The sequence below is a fragment of the Miniopterus natalensis genome, chromosome 7 (assembly GCF_054644295.1).
Source record: "Miniopterus natalensis isolate mMinNat1 chromosome 7, mMinNat1.hap1, whole genome shotgun sequence".
Lineage (NCBI taxonomy): Eukaryota > Metazoa > Chordata > Mammalia > Chiroptera > Miniopteridae > Miniopterus > Miniopterus natalensis.
In genome coordinates, this window is record NC_142087.1 from 6015698 (window position 1) to 6034084 (window position 18387).

The 18387-nt window shown below is 43.6% G+C and overlaps 1 long non-coding RNA gene across 2 annotated transcripts; it reads right to left on the reverse strand.

The window, feature by feature from the left end:
* Nucleotides 1–7287: 7287 nt before the first annotated feature.
* Nucleotides 7288–18336, reverse strand: LOC107542165 (uncharacterized). 2 transcript variants are annotated; one of them, XR_015714758.1, is made up of 3 exons: nucleotides 17764–18336; nucleotides 9795–9932; nucleotides 7288–7322 (listed from the first exon to the last, which is right to left on the reverse strand). It is a non-coding gene; the product is annotated as an uncharacterized LOC107542165 (long non-coding RNA). The 2 variants fall into 2 exon arrangements; XR_001603679.2 differs by lacking the exon at nucleotides 7288–7322 and adding an exon at nucleotides 8871–9148.
* Between the last annotated feature and the right edge of the window lie 51 nt (nucleotides 18337–18387).

Here is an 18387-nt window from a genome sequence, read left to right on the forward strand (position 1 = left end):
TTAGCAAATTCTCCTTTTCAAAGTGTCTTGTTGTTCACAGTTTGATTGTGCAAAGAAGGATACTCTGTGTCTTGAGGGAAAATTCAAATATCTGTGAATTCAGAATAGGCCTTAGAAATTTGATGAAGGTGGCAAATCTGGCCCCCATCTGTGTCTTCGACCCGATGTATCCAGGGAGCCCGACTCAGCAGTCACACTCAGTGTGTTCACCCACTTAACAAATATTAATTGTGCACCCACTATGTACTAGGCACTTCAATGGCACGAGAGATATAGTGATAAATCGACACTGGCCTGCTCGTTGTATATTTCACTTAGCAATACATCTTGGAAAGAGTTGCCTATCAGCCCAGGTCTACCCCATACTGCAGAACAGCCTGTGCTGTATGGATGCACCATGACAGATTGAACAGCTCCTACTGATGGCATATAAGCTCTTTCTAATCTTTGGTTATAAAAACAATGCTGCAGTGAACATCCTTATTCATATATACTTGTGCACATGTTTGAGAATAATCTGTATGATAAATTCCTAGAAATGGAATTGCTAGATCAAAGATGTCTTTGCCAAAGTTCTTCGGAAGAGGCTGTCCCGGTTCATACTCCCCACTAACAGTCTATAAATGTGCCCATTTCTCTACACCCTTGCCAACACAGAATATTTTAAACATTTTTGGAATCTATGGGTGAAATATGGTATCTCAAACTTTTTATTTGCTTTTTTGCTTTATTATAAAAAACATTTTCAAATATATAAAACAGCAAACAAAATAGTTCATTGAACACCCATCATCTAGATATAATCGTTCTTAAAAACTTGTCAAATGTTTAATTTGGGGAGAGGGTTTGAATTGTTTTGAAATAAAATATAGGCATCATGATATTTCACTCACTGGCAACTTCAGTATTACTTTATATCTAACACGGGCCATTTTCTTACATAAAACAACACATTTTTCACATTTAAAAAATTAACAGTAAGGCCCTGATATCTAGTTCATATCCAAATTTCTGCAGTTGTACCAGAAATTTCTTCATTGATCCAATCAAGATCCAACAAAGATCCAATCAACAGCCATGCAACAAATTCTGTTCTTAAACCTTAGGTCTCTAGAATGGTCCTCACTCCTTAATTTTTTCCCATAACATTGACTCATGAAGGGACTGGCCAGCTGTCTTGTACAATGTTCCACTTCGGGATTTGTCTGATTGGTCATTGTCATGTCCTTTAACTTCTCATACTCTGCCTTGTATTTCCTATAAACTAGTACTTAGATGTAAAGGACAGATTCAGGTTAAAAATACTTTGGGGGCAAGAATTTAACACTTGATGGGTGGTGCTGTGTGCTTCATTTTGCCTGGCACCAGGAGATCCATAATGTCTTGTTGCTCCACTATTAATGATGCCAAGTTTGATTACCGGTTAAGGTGGTGACCACATCTCTCGATGTTAAATGTCCATTTCTCTCCTTCCCACAAGAACCTTGTGGGTATCCAGTTCCTCATCCATTGATGGTCCTTGAATGAATCAATTATCAGGGATTGTAAAATGATTTTCTAATTTTGTCTTTTTGTTTGCATTTACCAGCAGGCGTTCTTTATTTGAATTTCATTAATTATGAGTGAAGCTGACCGTCCTTTCAAATGCTTAAAAGCCATTTAAATTTCTTTCCCAGCAAATTGTCTGTGTTTCTGTGGGGACCTGGGCAATTATAACAGCATGATGAGTGCAGGGACTGGGGTGAGGACAGGTTGTGGCAGAGCTGGGAAGGGACGTCCCGCTTGCCCACGGCCCCAGGTGCCGACCGTGCTGGGAAGGCTCTCAGGGGCGGTGGCTCTCAGTATGGGTCTCTCTGAAGCAGGTCCTGAGACAGGAATTCAAAGACAAGCAAATACTTTGGGAGAGAAGGGAAATCCTGGGAAAGGGGACGGGAAAGGCCGCCGAGGAAGGTGTGTTGCCAAGCAAGTTAGCACTGTGGGCAGCGGGAGCTTAATCCCACCGGGGAACTCTGAGGCTGGTGTAAAACGCTTCGGTGTTATCTGACCAGAGGAGGAAGAGGGCTGGGGAATTCCTACACCCAGGCTGTCACTGCTCTAGGAGTGCCCCGGGAGAGTTAACTCCCAGCGCTTCAGGCCTGCCCTGCAGTTGGCAGAGGGGGTTCCAGTGACCCCAAAAAGCCCCCTGGCAATAAGTATGGGTGCTGCCAGCTGGGGGTTAGCCTGTGTGCGCTGACATGGTAAAGGGTGTGGGGGAGGGAGACACAGGTAGGGCATCTGTTCAGGGGCCTCTAGGCAGCGATGCTAAAGAAGAGGAGGAATTAGCTAAATGAAGATGGGAAAGGGAGGCATGCTCCAGGCAGCGAAAGGAGCAGGTGAAAGCCCCAGAGCTGAGGGTGAGAGTGGTGTTCGAGGGGCCGAGGGCCGTTCATCTGGCTGGAGGCAGAGGTGAGAGATGAGGCTGAGCGGTGGTGCCAGGCCTGTTAAGCCACCTTTAAGAGTTATCACATGTTGAGGGTACTGGGAAGTTTTAATCGGAGAAATAACATCCAGTTTGGGTGCCAGAAACCTTGAAAGGCCTGAAGTACTTATACTGCCATTCCCATGTATTAATTCACACTGGGAGCTAAATGCTCCTTCCTAGGGTGGGATTATGCATGCCCTGCTTCCATGGCAACTAGGGATGGACTCGCCACCGACAGATTGCCATTGAATGTGAACTCGGCACAGTGAGATGGGAGCCTTGAGGAAATGTTTCACTTGGGTCCACTACTGGTAGATTATAATATGTATGTCATTATAATATTATAATGACTATGAGGGTTTTCCATGTACCAGATGCTGTGTGAAGCACTTTATGGTCATTATCTTAACTGAAGTGATATTGTTATGATCCTGATGACACAAACTGATGCTCAGATGGATGAAGTTATTATTGGCCCAAAGTCAAGAGCTAACAAACACCCATGTCTATAGACGATAGAATTCTAAGTGTCCATACAAGAAGGGATTAGATAAATAAATGAGAGTATATCCATTCCATGAAACAATTTATATGCACTAAATGAGAAAGGTTACAATGAAAAGATTACAATTAAAAACAGGTTACAATTACATAAGTTGCTCTAAAAGTCCTGTTTAGCTTAGGTTACCATAATCTTTAAAATGTAAAAGAGCCCGGCCGCGTGGCTCAGCGGTTGAGCGTCACCCTGGGATCCAGGTGATCGGCGTTCGATTCCCGGTCGGGGCACATGCCCGGGCTGGGGCTCGATCAATGACTCTCTCATCATTGATGTTTCTATCTCTCTCTCTCCCTCTCCTTTCCTCTCTCTGAAATCAATAAAGATATACTTAAAAAAAATAAAAATAAAATGTAAAAGGAAAAAAACAGGCTACCAAAAAGGTATGCACAATTCAACTTTTAAATATATAAATTATAAAAGGATAGTCGATAAAGTAGTTATGTGGTTGGACTGGGGTGGGTGTAGACAGAAATAAGAGAGATCCCGAGTGACTTTTTAAAAACTGGATTTTCTGGTTTTCTTATTGTGAACTGAATTATGTCCCCACAAAATCCATATGTTTAAGTCCTAACCCCAAAAATGACAGTATTTGGATATAGGACCTTTAAGGAGGTGATCATGGTAAAATTGGCTCATAAGGGAGGGGCCCTAATCCAATAGGACTGGTGTCTTTATCAGAGGAAGACACCAGAGATCCCTTTTCTCAATCATGCACCAAGGAAAGGCCATGTGAGAAGGCGGCCAACTGCAAACCAGAAGTGAGGTCTCACCAGAAACCAACCGTCGTGGGACTTTGATCTTGGACTTTCAGGCTCTAGAACTGTGAGAACATACATTTCTGTTGTTTAAACCACCCGATTTGTGGTATTTTGGTATGGTAGCCCAAGCAGGCCAATATACCTAGATAGAAGTGTATTACTTATATCTTTTAAAAAATATCCAAAGTTGTTAAAAAAGAGGTACTGCTTGATTTCTGCCTTATATGATTGGGAACAAGCTGGCCCTGGTCCTTGAACTACAGGAAAAAGGGAATGAATTAACACAGTCTGAGTGTCTTTTAGCCAGACCCTTTACAGAAATCCCATGAGAAGAGTACTAACGTTCACACTTGACAGGTGGAAAACCGAGGCTCAGAAAATACGAAATCCTTGATCCAAAATCACCAGCTAGGATGCAGCAGAGCTGGGAATGGGGTCCAGGTCTATCTGATCACAATACAACTGAGCCCTTTTCTCCTCATACCACTGCCTCCATATAACAGGTGCTGAAATGGTCACAGACACGGGTGGGGTGGGGGTTGGTGACATCCTCCAGCCTGTAAGGATCACTCAGGGGAGTTTGCTTCCAAGTTCTGAGCAGATAGATGATTCTCCTGAGAGTTAGAAGGTCCCCAAAGAAATTCATTGTAAAAAATCCTAATAGTAATGCATCTAATTTCTACATCTGTTACATCAGGGCCTGCTGATTGAGGAAGCTACAGAGACCAGAGAAATGCCATAAACATGAGGCCAACCAGGTATGAACCCACAGGATGTGGTGGAGACTGTGGTGAAGCCCAGAGCATGAGTTCCACCCTATAGTGACAGCTGCTCCTGGCTCTAGCCAATAGCTATTCTGGGTTTTCAAGAACCTGGGAATCCAGATATTTGTTTTGAAATAGCTCATTTTAAAATTTATTGATAAATTTTAAAAAATCAGGCATAACAAAATATATTTGTGGATTGGATCTAAGCCCTTACATTGTTAGTTTGCAGTCTCTGCTTTAGATAATTTTTGCCACAGTCCTGGAGGCAGTATGCTAGTTAGCACAACCCTGTAACAGCAAACCAGGTCCTCGATCAGGGCTGGCTCATCTACTCTCCCTCCCCATCCACCTCTTAAAGCTGTAGAATCCTTTCAAGTGTCACCAGCATAGTCTGTTCTCAAAGGTCTGGGCCTCTCTGCTCCCATGCCATGGCCATCTGTTCATGGATACTTTGTTGGAAGGTCTGGAGTTTGCACAGTTTTCATCTGCACAGTTTGATGAAACAACAGGGGGCTTGCAGGTCCTTCCTGCCAGGGAAGGGCAGCACAGACGCTGGGTATTGACTCAAGGACCAGACCATGGGACTGGGTGCTTCACCTGAAGATCTAAAGATCTTCAGGTTGGAACAGACAAACTTGCTTTATGAATTTCTCTTGACTAATCAGAGGAAGTTGGGGAGGAGAGTGGAGGTTACAGTTTGATATAAGGAAAAGTTTCAAACAAGGAGGAAGAAGCCCAGCAGAGGGTAGTAAACTTCCTGTTCCTTAAAAAGAACGAGAGGTTGAATGGCCTTCATTCAGGGACTCCTGGAGGCAATCTCTGGATTAGACACAGGCTGGAAAGAGGCCTCCACTCAAGGCTCAAACATTAGCCCCTCAAAAGCAGGGAGCCTGGGTCAAGGAGTGAGAAGAGCAGGGGGAGTGAGCTAATTTAGGGATTGGCTGTGCTAATCACTCATAAAGGTGATTTGGTTAAACACAAACTATTGTTTGTGCATAAAATAATTTCCGTGTTGGTCTCCACTAGTTTGAAAGCTCAGTGAGGTCAGTGGCTGGGCTACCTGTGGAGCTCATATTATAGGGCCTGGCATACTATAGTAACTGCCCAGGAAATATTTGTTGACTTAAATGTAAATAGCTGAAATGAGCATTAATCTCATGTCTCTCACTGGTAATTTTTGTGCACTGTAGGATAACCAGGCATCCTTTTGTGCCCTTTGAAGCATTTTTGTCAGGTGTTCAAATTATCCATTTTTTCTTGTTTTCTCAAGTTCTAATTCCTTTTCATCCAGCTTTTATTTGCACTTTTTTTTTTTTGTAAAAAAAAAAAATGTTTTGGCAAAACATCTAACGTATCCTAAATGGCCCATGAAAAGGGGTTCGTTAAATAATCCAGGAACTCTCCCACCAAAGCCCACCCATCCACCAGTTAAGAGCCGCTTATCTGAACAGATCCCAACAAAACACCAACAGCATGGTTTCTGAGTGGGCGGAATTATGGGTGTTCTCCATGAATTACTTTTTGTTTGGCTGTATCCAACTTTTTTTTTTTCCTGTTCTGAGCATCTATGACTTTTGAGTAAGAAAAATGAATCAACAGGAAGTGGATTGTTTCTAAATTCTATTTTAAATCTCTAAACCATTGTAGCTTTATGTAATTGGCAATGTTTTTGAGAAAACTGCAAATTGAAAAATAGAGTGAATGCTTCCAATTACCAGTTAGCAAGGAAGCTGAGGCCCAAAGAAGTAAAGTGATTTACCTGTCCCAGGGTACACAGCCAGGCAGGTGCAAAACTCAGGCCCTGACTTGCAGACTGGTGTCCTTTCCTTCTATTACTCCTTTCCAGTCTACTCTGAACCCCTTACTGCCTTCCGTCTAAATCAGCGGTGCAGGGGTATCTCAGGCATTTATGGCCCCACAGATTGTACACTCCATTCCACTGACATGATCTGTGTGGACTCTAGAGTGGAGAGAGCCACTAGACCAGGCAGGCAACCTCCACACATGCCTTTGTTTACTGGAAAACCACAGCAGGCTGTAGACCCAATGCACAGAACTGCTGGCAGAAGTCCTGTTCCAGGCACCAGGGCCAGGAGCTGTTTACCACTTTTGGGAGTCTGCTATTGGGTGATCTGCAAAGGCTGCAGGAACACCTATGCTACTTCGGCCACATGGGACATTTTCTTGGGAGTATCCAGGTATTACTGACAAGTCCTCCATGGATACTTCCTCCAGGTTGGCTCCAGCTTGCTCTGAGCCAAGTAAAAGGATGCAGACACCTCTCCAGGAGTCCTTTACATGTTGAGCTGGGCTTAGGACTGGGCTCCACTCCTTTTCCATTTGACAGGACATAGTGGAGGGAGCTGAACACTTTCATGCTGCACCAGAGCATATGCCAGCAGCTCCAGGCTCCGCTAAAGCCCCAGGGGCTCGGCTCAGCTATGCCAGCCTGGAAAATTCACAGGGTAAATGGACCACAGGTTTCACAGCTGAGAAATGAGCATGAAGATTTCTTTCTGGTGTTTGGGCAGATGAGTCCATGGTGGGTGTTGTGGGTCAATGTAGGAAACTTTTTTTTTGAGCCCTGGTCTGTGGTGAGGAGTATCTCCGGGCTGTGATGATTCTTGGAGGTGGCTCCTGGGTCTGGCGTCCACTGGTAGAACGTGCTTTGAAAGGGGTTGGGGGCTCGATCCCCAGTCAGGGATGTGCAGGAGGCAGCCGATCAATGATTCTCTCATCATTGATGTTTCTATCTTTCTCCCTCTCCCTTGCTCTCTCTGAAATCAATAAAGATATATTTAAAAAATAAATAAATAAGAAAATAAATCTTTAATGGTTTTTCAAAACCCCCCAAAATAATACATGGTCATTATACAAATTTAAATAATATATAAAGTAAGAAGTAAAAGTAACTCCGTTCTCCAGAAGAGGTACAAAGTAAAATTAGGTATCATTTTTCAAACAACCAGATTGGCAAGTTTAAAAAGAATGGCAATATCCAGCACTGGCAAGGGTGTAGGCCAGGGTTTGCCAACCACGGTACTATTGACACAATTCTTTGTTGTGGACGGACTGTCCTGTTTATTGAAAGATGTTTAGCAGCATCCCTGGCCTCTACCCACTAGATAGCAATAGCATCTCCACCGCTACCTCCCAGGCTGTGGCAAGTAAATATGTCTCCAGGCACTGCCAAATGTCTACCTCAAACACCATTGGTGTGAATGGAATCTGGCAGTTTGATATACCTATCAAATATTAAAATTTGTGTCACCAGCAACTTTACTTCAAAATACATTTACAAAAGTAGAAACTTGTTTGACATGCATTTTCATGCAGCACCATTGGTAACATTTAAAAAAATTGGTAATGATCCAAATGACATCTGTTCCTAGCCTATATATACGCCGAGATATAGAAAAGAATTAAATAGCTCTGATGTAGAGAGCTTTCAAGATAAAACTGTTGGGGGGGGGGGGGGGGGGAGAAACGGTACAGAACAGTGTAGAGGACATTTTTGTAAAATCTAAAGAACAAAGTTGTATGAGCAAGTGCATGTGTGAATATATATATATATTGAAAAATATATACATAGAAACTGATACATATATTTAAATCCTCACTGAGGATATACTTTTATTGATTTTTAGAGAGAGGGGAAGGGGGAGAGAGAGAAACATCGATATGAGAACGAAACATTGATTGGTTGCCTCCCATACACGATGGGGGATCAAACCTGCAAACTAGGTATGTGCCCTGACCTGGAATCGAACCTGAAACCTTTTTGGTGTATGGGATGACCCTCTAACAATGGAGCCATCTGGCCAGGGGAGTATATACATATATTTTTAAAGCCTGGCAGGAGGTGTACTAAACCACAAACACTGGTGATCTGTCTGTGAGCAAGACGGAGGGCTGCAGGTGGGAAGCATAGAGAACTTTCCATTTCTACCTTAAATACTTCAGCATCACTTGCATCATTTTACAACAAGGACACTGTAAAATCATAAAGATGAAAATACAAAGGAGAAAAGAAAGGAGAAAGGGAAAGAAGCCCTCATTGCAGTCCTGCCAGCCCTTTCCTGGAGTGAGTAAACTTGGCTTAAGGGGTTCCTTGTGCCACACACTTTCAAATTCTCGAGGCAGCTTCATATACACCACCTCAGCAGATCCTCAAAGCAATTCTCCTAAGTTGGCAGAGAGGATCATATAGGGAAACTGAGACTCAGAGAGTGCAGTGACTTGCCCAGGAGCCAACGAGCAGAAGTAGGTGGCCCAGGAACAAGCAAGAGGGAGCCCAGGTCTCTGGAGTCCCAGACCTCCCACTTGCACCCCAAATGAATGGGAGCAGGTCCAGCCACACAGGCTCTTATAACCACGGCCTAAATGCTTGTCCCGCTCAAGCACTCCTATATGTGGTTTCGACTCCTTCAGCTCCTCTTAGGTTCTTATTCCTTCAGCCAAAGCTGGCATTCATCTCCCAAAGCAATTCTTATCCTTCTGGCTCTCCTTTGCCAAAGGCATTGTGCTTGGGAAAAGCAGGGACTGGAGATGTGACCCTGTCGCCCCTCAGCTCAACAAGTGGCTTCACCTCTCTGTGCTTCATCTGTAAAATGGAGGTAAACTTACTAAATTCCGAGTTGTTTTAAGAATCAAAGCAATTATGCGTTTGAATGCATTTTGTGAATTACAAAGGACTTATAAACATTAGTTAATTTTAACAAAATAAAGTTCTCTTTCTATGGGGTTAGAATCACACTGGTAAGATAACTGCAAGGGGAATACATTGAATGGGAATCTGAGTGTGAAATATGACACAAAGATTGGCAATATATGTTGAGAAGGCCATACACACAGTTCAGATAATGGGTCAGTCCATCTAAGCTCGTGTCTTAACTGAGCCAGGTTCCTTTAGAACCTATTACTGGGCTTTGGGACCTGTGCTGTCACGAGGGAGAGATGCCACAATGCTAAACACCTTCAGGCAGGGGGAACAGGGAAATAAGGAAACCTGAAGCATTATCAGCACCATGGATTATATTTCTACTCACAGGAAAATGGACTGGACAAGAAGTTAATATGTCTATCCAGGGTTTAGCAGACTGCTCAGTTACATCTATTAACATTATAAAAAGTAATGAATGCAGAAGCACCCTGGGCATGGGACCATCTCCTTCCATTCCAGTGAAATGTAGCAACATCCACCTTGTAAAGGAATGGAAGCAGCAAAGGACAGGCTTAAAAAAGCTTACCTCACTGCTGGACAGGGTGTGGTGAAGTGGGCTCTGAGTGCGTGAATGGTCGATAACCCTTTTTTTGCAATTCACCAGCGTGTTCTGGAGACTTTAAACAGTTCATACTTTTTCACCCAGGACTTGCAGTGTAAAATTCTAAGAAAACAATCAGACTCACAGTCAGATGTATATAAATATACATACACACACACACACACACATATATATATATATATACACACACACACACACACACACACACAAAAGGATTTTCAGCTCAGATTTATTATAGCAAACACACACAAACACATACACGCACACACAAGCATGCATACGCACAACTGTCCAAAAATAGAGAAATAGTTAATTACAGAAGAAATTATGAATCTATTTAAATGATGGACTATTACAGCCATTATAATCATGTTTTTGAGGGATATTTTGTGACATTGAAAATGTTTACAACAGTTAATGACAAAAAGCAGAATATAAAACTGTCTAGTTTGTCAGCAATTAAAATATACACATTTAAGTAATAAAAATAGCAGCTAACATTTATTGACTGCTCACTATGAGCCAGGCAGTGTCCTGTCACATTATTCACTCAGTTCTCTCCAAGCCCTCTGAGATGGGTGCTTTTGTTACTCCGTTTTTCAGAGGAGTAAATGGAGGCACAGGGGCTTGGGCAGAGTGTCCAAGGCCACACAGGGGTGGGTGTGGTGAGGCAGGACCTCTAACACAGCCAGTCTGGCTCTCAGGAGCTCTGTAACACAAGCCAGTCTGGCTCTCAGGAACTCTGCTAGGGCAAAATGCCAACAGTTGTCATCGCCAAGTGGTGGGGCTAAAGGACAATTTTCTTTATACTTTCCAAATTTTCTATAGAGATTTCTTTTGTTAAAATTACTTTTTATTGTAAAAACAATATATTAACAGGTTCAAAGTATTTCCAAAGTTTGGGGGTATTAAATAACCTACGAGGCAGACAGATGGGAGTTGGTGAATCAAATGCAATTTGATTTAATTATACTGAAACGGTCCAGGAAAGGCCAGGAGACTAGGCTTAGAGAGAAAGATAACTTGTTTGATTCCGAACACATTGCATTTCACCAGGTGTTTGTGGGACATCCACATAGAGACGACCAGACATGGGACAGAGAAGACTTATGGGCTGGAGACCCAGATGTGGTGTCAATAGCAAGCAGATACCACTAAAGCTGTGGAAGGCACTTATCATTTCTGCCTGCCCTTCCCTCTGCCTCTTCCTCTGGGTAATAGCAACCCAATTTTTCCTTTGGAGAAGTACGTCACCCATTCAATGTGGCCTTGGTGAGAGAGTCAAAGTGCCCCACCATCCAAGGGTGGGCACATCTGTCAAGCTAAAGGAGAACACTTCTTGAGATCAAAAGCAATGTATTTTGTTGCTGATAATTCCTGATTCCTAGTAAGCCTGTAGCTCCCCAGCCATTTAATGAATGGCTTTTGCTGCTCAGGAAGCCACTGCTCAGTTCTGAGTTTGAAATTTGGTTTTCCTGAGCCTACAGTGAGATAAGTCTTAAATCTGGCTTTGTTGAAGGGAAAAAAAGTTTCCTAATTTCCAAACTCTTGTTTTTGCAGATCAAGAGCACAACCTGGGGGTAAGAAGTCCCCATGCAACAAGAAGGGACAAAGACCTTCTGGCCCCGCCCAGGAGAAAAATCAGGACAAAAGTTCCGATGCAAGTGTTCTTGACCACCTTCCTCTAAGGTAAAATTGTCTGTGTGGGGCTCAAAAGCCCTAGCCAGGCTTGGAGAATGCTGATGCCCCATCCCCCGAGCAGAGCTGAGGGAGCCCCACACTGACCGTGCCACAGCACCAAGTTGGCACCTAAGCTATAAGAGTGTAAGAGTAGTCCTGAGTGATAACAGGGTGGACAACAGAGTCCCTTCCTTTGACCTGTGTGCTGTGGGTAATTTGGAAGGGCACACGCGCCCCCATGAGGAGTTTGTAGATGTGCTAAGTGCACTGATAGATGAGGAAAGGCCAGAAGACAAGCTGTCAGGGCTGTGGCCCACGAGGATCTCATGACTGGATATACTGGCAATTGTCATGATTCTGCTCAGGAACTGAATCAAGTCAGCCCCATCTTGCTGGGTTCCACCAGCATCCATAATGCCTGGGCACAAGTCTAAAGCCAGTCACAAGGCAGCTATAAGACCAGCAAAGGGTGGGGAACAGCATCTGAACCACAAAGCTCATCCACTGTCCTCTCCTATCCAGATGCAGGAAGAATGGAAAGAAAAGGGGGAATGGATAAAACTTTGAAATACTGAATACGCAAAATGGTCCTGTAAACCTGAAGAGATTGAAACACCTCTTAAAATTGGAGAATGGAAGTCTGAGTGCAAGATGAGATCAGTGGAGACAGGAAGTTGCATTGATTTTGTACCTCTGTGTAGTAGTGGGTAAAATCTGACCCTGCCATGGGGGCCAATCAGAGCTTCTCTCCTGGGAACCCGAACCTCAAACAGAGGGCCAAGGAAGATAAAAATGTGTGAAGCGAATCTCTCTGATGGCAATGCCCAGAGAGGCTGCCTGTGGAAGGCTCTGGTCTCCTGTCTTAAGGCCTGGTTGCTCAGCATTCCCTCATGTTGAGTAAGATTTCTGATTTCCTGCCAGTAAATTCCTTTTCCACTCAATCAAGTCAGGGTAGAACTTCTCCATTCTTTGCCACAGGACCATCCAGAAAGTGAATGTGACAGGAGAAAAGCGGCAAGGTGAGGCCCCTGAGGACCAGCAGATGCGCAGAAGAGGAGCCTTAGGAGAAGACTGCAAAAGATAGGCCAAGAGGATGTTCCTGACACAGAGGCGACAGAAGCCGGGAGGAGGAGTTCAGGAGGAGGCCACGTCCAGTGTCAGACCACGCTCAGAGCTCAATTAATGTAAGAACCGAGAAAGGGCCACTGGATTCAGCAACAAAACCTCACTCATCACCTTGGGAAGAAGTGTTGCAGCGGGGATGGAAGTCAGGGAGCAGCGGACTGAAGAGTGAGAATTGAAGAAGTGGAGATACTATGGTTAGTTATAAAAGGGAGAAAAGGACAGGAGCTTGGGGGAATCTGGGTAGGAGGGGGCTTTGTGGGTTTGGGGTTGCAGGGTTTTTTTCCTTTTTTTTTAAAGATGAGAGAAAACATGGTGTGCTTGCATGTATGGAGAAGATGGTGGGAGTTTCCTGAGAAGGTGGGAGAGATGGGAACCAAAGTGATGTTAGAGTAGGGACTGATCTTAGAGGGAAGGGGGAAAGAATGGCTGTAGAGATAGGCAAAGACGAAAGGACGCAGAACAAGATCTCATATCCAATGAATTCTGAGGACACAGGTACACCTTTCTGGTGAAACTTTTCCTTTCTCCCTCAGGCAGAATTAGTTGCTCTTGAATGAGATGTAACTGTCAACATTTGAGTTGGCAGACTGGTTTCGAGCACAATGCAGGGCAAGGAAAGAATTATTGGGAGTTAGGCTGAGCCAGGAAACCGTGATACTACAGTTCAAATGTAGACTAAGTTGAAGACTCTTCTCAAGACATAGCTTAATTCAAATTAAAAAACAAACATAAAACACACCAAAGCCAGCCATTGTGAAACTGGCAGATATAAGTATGCTCAACAGCTTTAGAGCAGGCGCTCTTAAAACTGTTGAGTGTTGTTGCTTTGCATGGGTGATACACTGTCAGGATTCAAAAATCAGAACACAGGTCCACATTAGGAAGTTGGGCTGCCCCTGCCCTACCTCCACCATTCTCTGAAACACTTCTCTTAGTGTCCTGTATATCTTTTCACTGTTTCTTTATGCAGACACAATCAATACAAATATATATTCTTAGCTTGCATTTGCTTTTTTCACTTATATCTTACAGATCTTTCCTCAGGCCACAAAGAGTGCCTTTTTTTCTAGCTACATAGTATTTCAGTGTGTGGCTGCACCAGTTTATGTGCCCAGGCTCCTACAGATGGACGAACACCTGGGTTGTTTCCAATCTTTTGCTATTGCAACCAATGCTGCAATGGATAACCTTTTACACAAGTCATTGCATATGTGTAAAATTTCATCTACAGGGTGGGTGCCAGACTTGTCATTTGGATAAATATTGTCATTTCACAATCCCACCAGCAATATCTGAAAATGCCTGTTGCCTATTGCCCTACCCCGTACTTCCAATCCCACTGTGTGCACTGTCACATTTGGGGTTACTGCCAACCTGATAGGTTAAAATTAGTATCTCAGTGCACTCAACAGGCATTTTATCTTTTGAAGACAGAGACTGAGCATCTTTTCATGTTGAAGGGCCATTTGTAATTTTTTTTCTGTGAAGCATGTGTTCATGCCCTTTGCTCATTTCCTCTATTCTGCTGCTCCAAGTTCTTAGCCTGGGGTCTGTGGCTTTCTCAGAGGGGCTCGTGATTCCGACAAGGTCAATAACTATGGGGGGAAAGAATAGCTCAACCCCAACCTAATGCGTGTCTGTGGCTTACACACAAAGATCTGTTTTAAGCTTTTAACTTTTAATCAAAGTTTAATATACACACAGAAAAAGGTACATATACTATGTGTACACCTTGTGGACTGAACACCCTCCTATGAGCAACATCAGATCAAGAAACAGAGTGTTACCAGCACCCCTGAAGCCCTGCTCAATACTCCCTTCCAGTCCTTACCACTTACAGATTTTCTACTGTAGCTTTAATCCTTGATTCTATTTTTTAGCCTAACACTTTCCTGATGTCATACAGTTTACACTACAAAGTTCAAATGAATGAAAATCTGAGAGAAGGAAAGACCCTGGGTCTTTAACTTTTGAAAACCCACTGTAAAGGGCCTTATCACAGTTAAGGAAAGAGAATCTACAATCCTAGGACTCCCTCTGCAGGTGATCAGTAACTACCAGGAAAAGCCTCCCATTCCTTCTTGGAGCTCTGAGACCAGGAATGAAGTTGCTGCAGACTTAATCCAAACCAGTGCAGAGGGATATGGCATTTATCAAGTCATTTATCAAGGCACCCCAAAGTCTTCATTCATTCCCCACTCTATGACTCAACATTTCAGAAAAGCAACTGTCAAATAACAGATCATAATAGCTTTGGGGCAATGAAGAGAATGCCAGGAAATACAGTTAATCTCTTCCTCAACTTTCACTGATTTCCCCCCAAAACAAGAGACCATTATAAAAGGCCCTGCTACTAAAATCACTGTCAAAGGAGTCAAGAGACCCCAGTTATGGTTCTAAAAAGCCAGGCGACAATTGTAATTATTTGCTGAGATGATCAACTGACTTATTGATGGGTTCACTCATTCAATACATATGGTGGCAGACCCTGTGCCAGGTACCAGGGACACAAGATGCAGCCTTTGATATGATGGAGTAAGTGAAGTGCTATGGGAGCACACAGTATAGGGTCATTTAACCTACACAGAGAGAACAGGAGGGAGGGAAAGTTGGGAGAAAAATGTAACATAATTCTTGCCCTCCAGAAGCTTAGACTCCAACTGGAGACACGAGAAATATATGGGCAAACGGCTAAAAAAATAACTTGAGGCTCCTGAAGAAATCCCAAGTGATGTGTTTCTGGAGTCCTGGAGATGAGGAGGAGTCTGGGCTGACAAAGTTGTAGATGGTAGACAGAGGAGCTAGAGGCTCTTCAGTTGTGAAATTCATTTGGTGGCCACCAAGTGGAATCCATAATAGGAGAGAGTGGGAAGGGTGATCACCACCAAGGGTAGGTCCTTAGGGTTGTAAGTCCAACAACTCGACTGTGTCAGTACCCAGAGCTGATCAAACTCACGGGGATGAACTTAATCTATGTTGATTGATGACCTACAAACCAGATGCCAATTAATCTGCAGAAGGGAAGATATCTTTCTCACAAGTAGAATGCTTGTGCTTGCCTTCTAGGGTTCCCCCCTTATATCTTTCCCCACTATTCCCCACCCTCTCATTGTGGGCCCTCCCCACTCCTATGGTTTCAACAGCCACCTACATACTGACTCCAAATCTCTATTTCCAGCCTGAATCTCTCACTTGACTTTCAGACTCATGTATCTTCCTGCTCTGTGGATACCACCACACAGCTACCCCATAGCTCTCAAGTTCAATGTGTCCAAAGTGAGCTAGTCACTTAAAGGCATCTCATCATAAGGAGGCAGTGGGAGCACAGACTCTAGCCAGACTACCTAGGTTCCAATTCTAGCTCCACCACTTACTAGCTGTATAAACTCAGCCAAGTTACTTTACTTTAGTTTCCTCATTTGGAAAATGAAGATGATAATGGTAATCTCATAAGACTGTTGTGAGGGTTAGAATGATGTCTGACACACAGTAAGAACTATAAAGGTACTATCTTTTACTATTATCGTCCACTTAAATGTTGTTTTTCATCTGCTCTGTCAGCTGGGTTCAGTAGTTACATTAGAAATAGGCAACAATACCCATTTAGTTGATCAAACTAGAAAGCAAACTGTCATTGTCCACTTTCTCCCACTGCTCCTTCTGTATAGTTTCTCACCAAAGCCTGATCTATACAATTTTCTTTTTTAAAAATATCTTTATTGATTTCAGAGAGAGGAAAGGAGAGGGAGAGAGATAGGAACATCAATGATTAGAGTCACTGATCTGCTGCCTCCTGCACGCCCCCGAATGGGGACCCAGCCCGCAACCCAGGCACGCGCCCTGACCGGGAATCGAACTCCCATCGCCTGGATCCTAGGTCAACGCTCAATCGCTGAGCCATGCCCGGCCGTATACAATTTTCAATGTTAATTTGTTCTCCATTCCTACCGCCACCTGCTCTTGAGAGCACTGCCACCTCAGGCCTGGATCACTGTGCCATCCAGGTGGAAAACAGAGTCATCTTTCTAAAGTAAAATGGTCCTTTCTCTTCTCATCTATAGCCTCCATGGTTTTAGAATAAATCCCTTGGCATGGCCTTTAAAACCCTTCATAACATGACTCCTGCTTTCATTTGCACTTCAAACTCCTTGTGTCCAAAACTATACTCTCTCTACAAACCTGGTTTTCTGGATTTTCCTCTTTAGGGAATGGTGCCACCTACTGACCTCCCAAGGGTTCCTGCCTTCCAAATACTCCCTGAGTAATAAACCACATTCTCAGAAAGCATCTAACTTCATGATGGAGATACGCTTTCATGAAGCACTTTAAAACATTTGGGTTTTAGTATTTAACGCCATAATGGGTAGAAATAAGGTAAAATGAAGAATTCACCAAAATTATACTTAGTACCTACCAACTTCCAGGAATTCATTAATCTAGATACAGTCCTTGCCCTCAAGGATGTGTTTTATCTGAAGAAATATTTTGAAATGATAGCTTAAAAACACATATTTGATATTGATGCAAGTCACTGGGCAACTTCTGAGGGAAAAAAGCATCATATTTTCCTTTTTTATTCTTTTCTAAGCAATGTTGAGAGATGGACAGCAGTGGATGGACATGCCTTGAGAGATTAAATTGTGATCTGTCACTTATTAGCACTGTGAGACACAGGACAAGGGGAGCCAGAACAAGTTATCTAATCTCTCAGAGTCCCAGTCATCCTCATCTGTAGCGCATGTAAAATGACAGGATTATTAAATGAGAAAACATGTGCATAGCTGCTGCACAGTAGAGGGCAGCCATTATTATTACCATCATTACGTTTTATGTTGCAACTTTACCATGAACAGTTATTCTTTCATCCCCTGTCAGTTGAGCCTTTGGAATGAACAGGAGAATTTTAAAAGTTTTACCCAGGCCCCATTACATGCTTTATGTTTGACTACCTTATACAATGACCTGTCGATTCCACTCTCAGACATGGGTCAGGCATTCCAAGCTCTGGCTGTTATTAAGTTGGATATGCTAAACTATTTTCGGCATCCTATCTAGTTACCTGACTACATCTAAGTATTGGGGAGTGGAGGTGGGAGGGTCCAGTCTGAGTTCAGGCAACAACTCTCACCAGAGTCGGAAGGAGCCAGAACCAACTCTAGCCAATTCTACTGAGGACAGCCATTCTTTCCCACAAAGCTCAGGGAAGTGAAGACGTGGAGCTGGGGCATGGTGAGTGAGGAGAGACGCACGGCTAGATCCGCAGAATCAGTCCCAGTGACGGAGGGGCTGGCAGCTGTCGCGCAGCTCACCCCTTCCCTGCCCGCCATCGGAGCAACCATCAGAATCATAAAAATGGGAAAATCCTTAAAAATCACCTATTTAGGTGAACTGCCTAAAACTTTTCGCAAAATTTAGTGCATTTCTCTTCGAAAGAGTCTATTATTTCTCACCAGATTCTTAAAGGAGTCCATGACTGAAAAAAACGAAATTTGCTGTTAAGATTCTTCACATAACAGACGAAGAAACTGAGGCGGAGAGAGGTAAAAGCTGTTGCCTCAAGTCAAACCACAGGGGCACTCAAGCGAAGGCTTTTCAGTTTCTTTTCCTGTCTCAGATGCGCGGCCCCGGCCCTGTCCGATGCCGTCTCGCTTCTCTGCAGGCCCCGAAAGACCCCGGAGGCGAGGGCTGGTGTCGAGCCCTGGAGATGTGGCAGGCGCTCCGGATTCTAACACCGAGGACGCAAGCCAAGCGC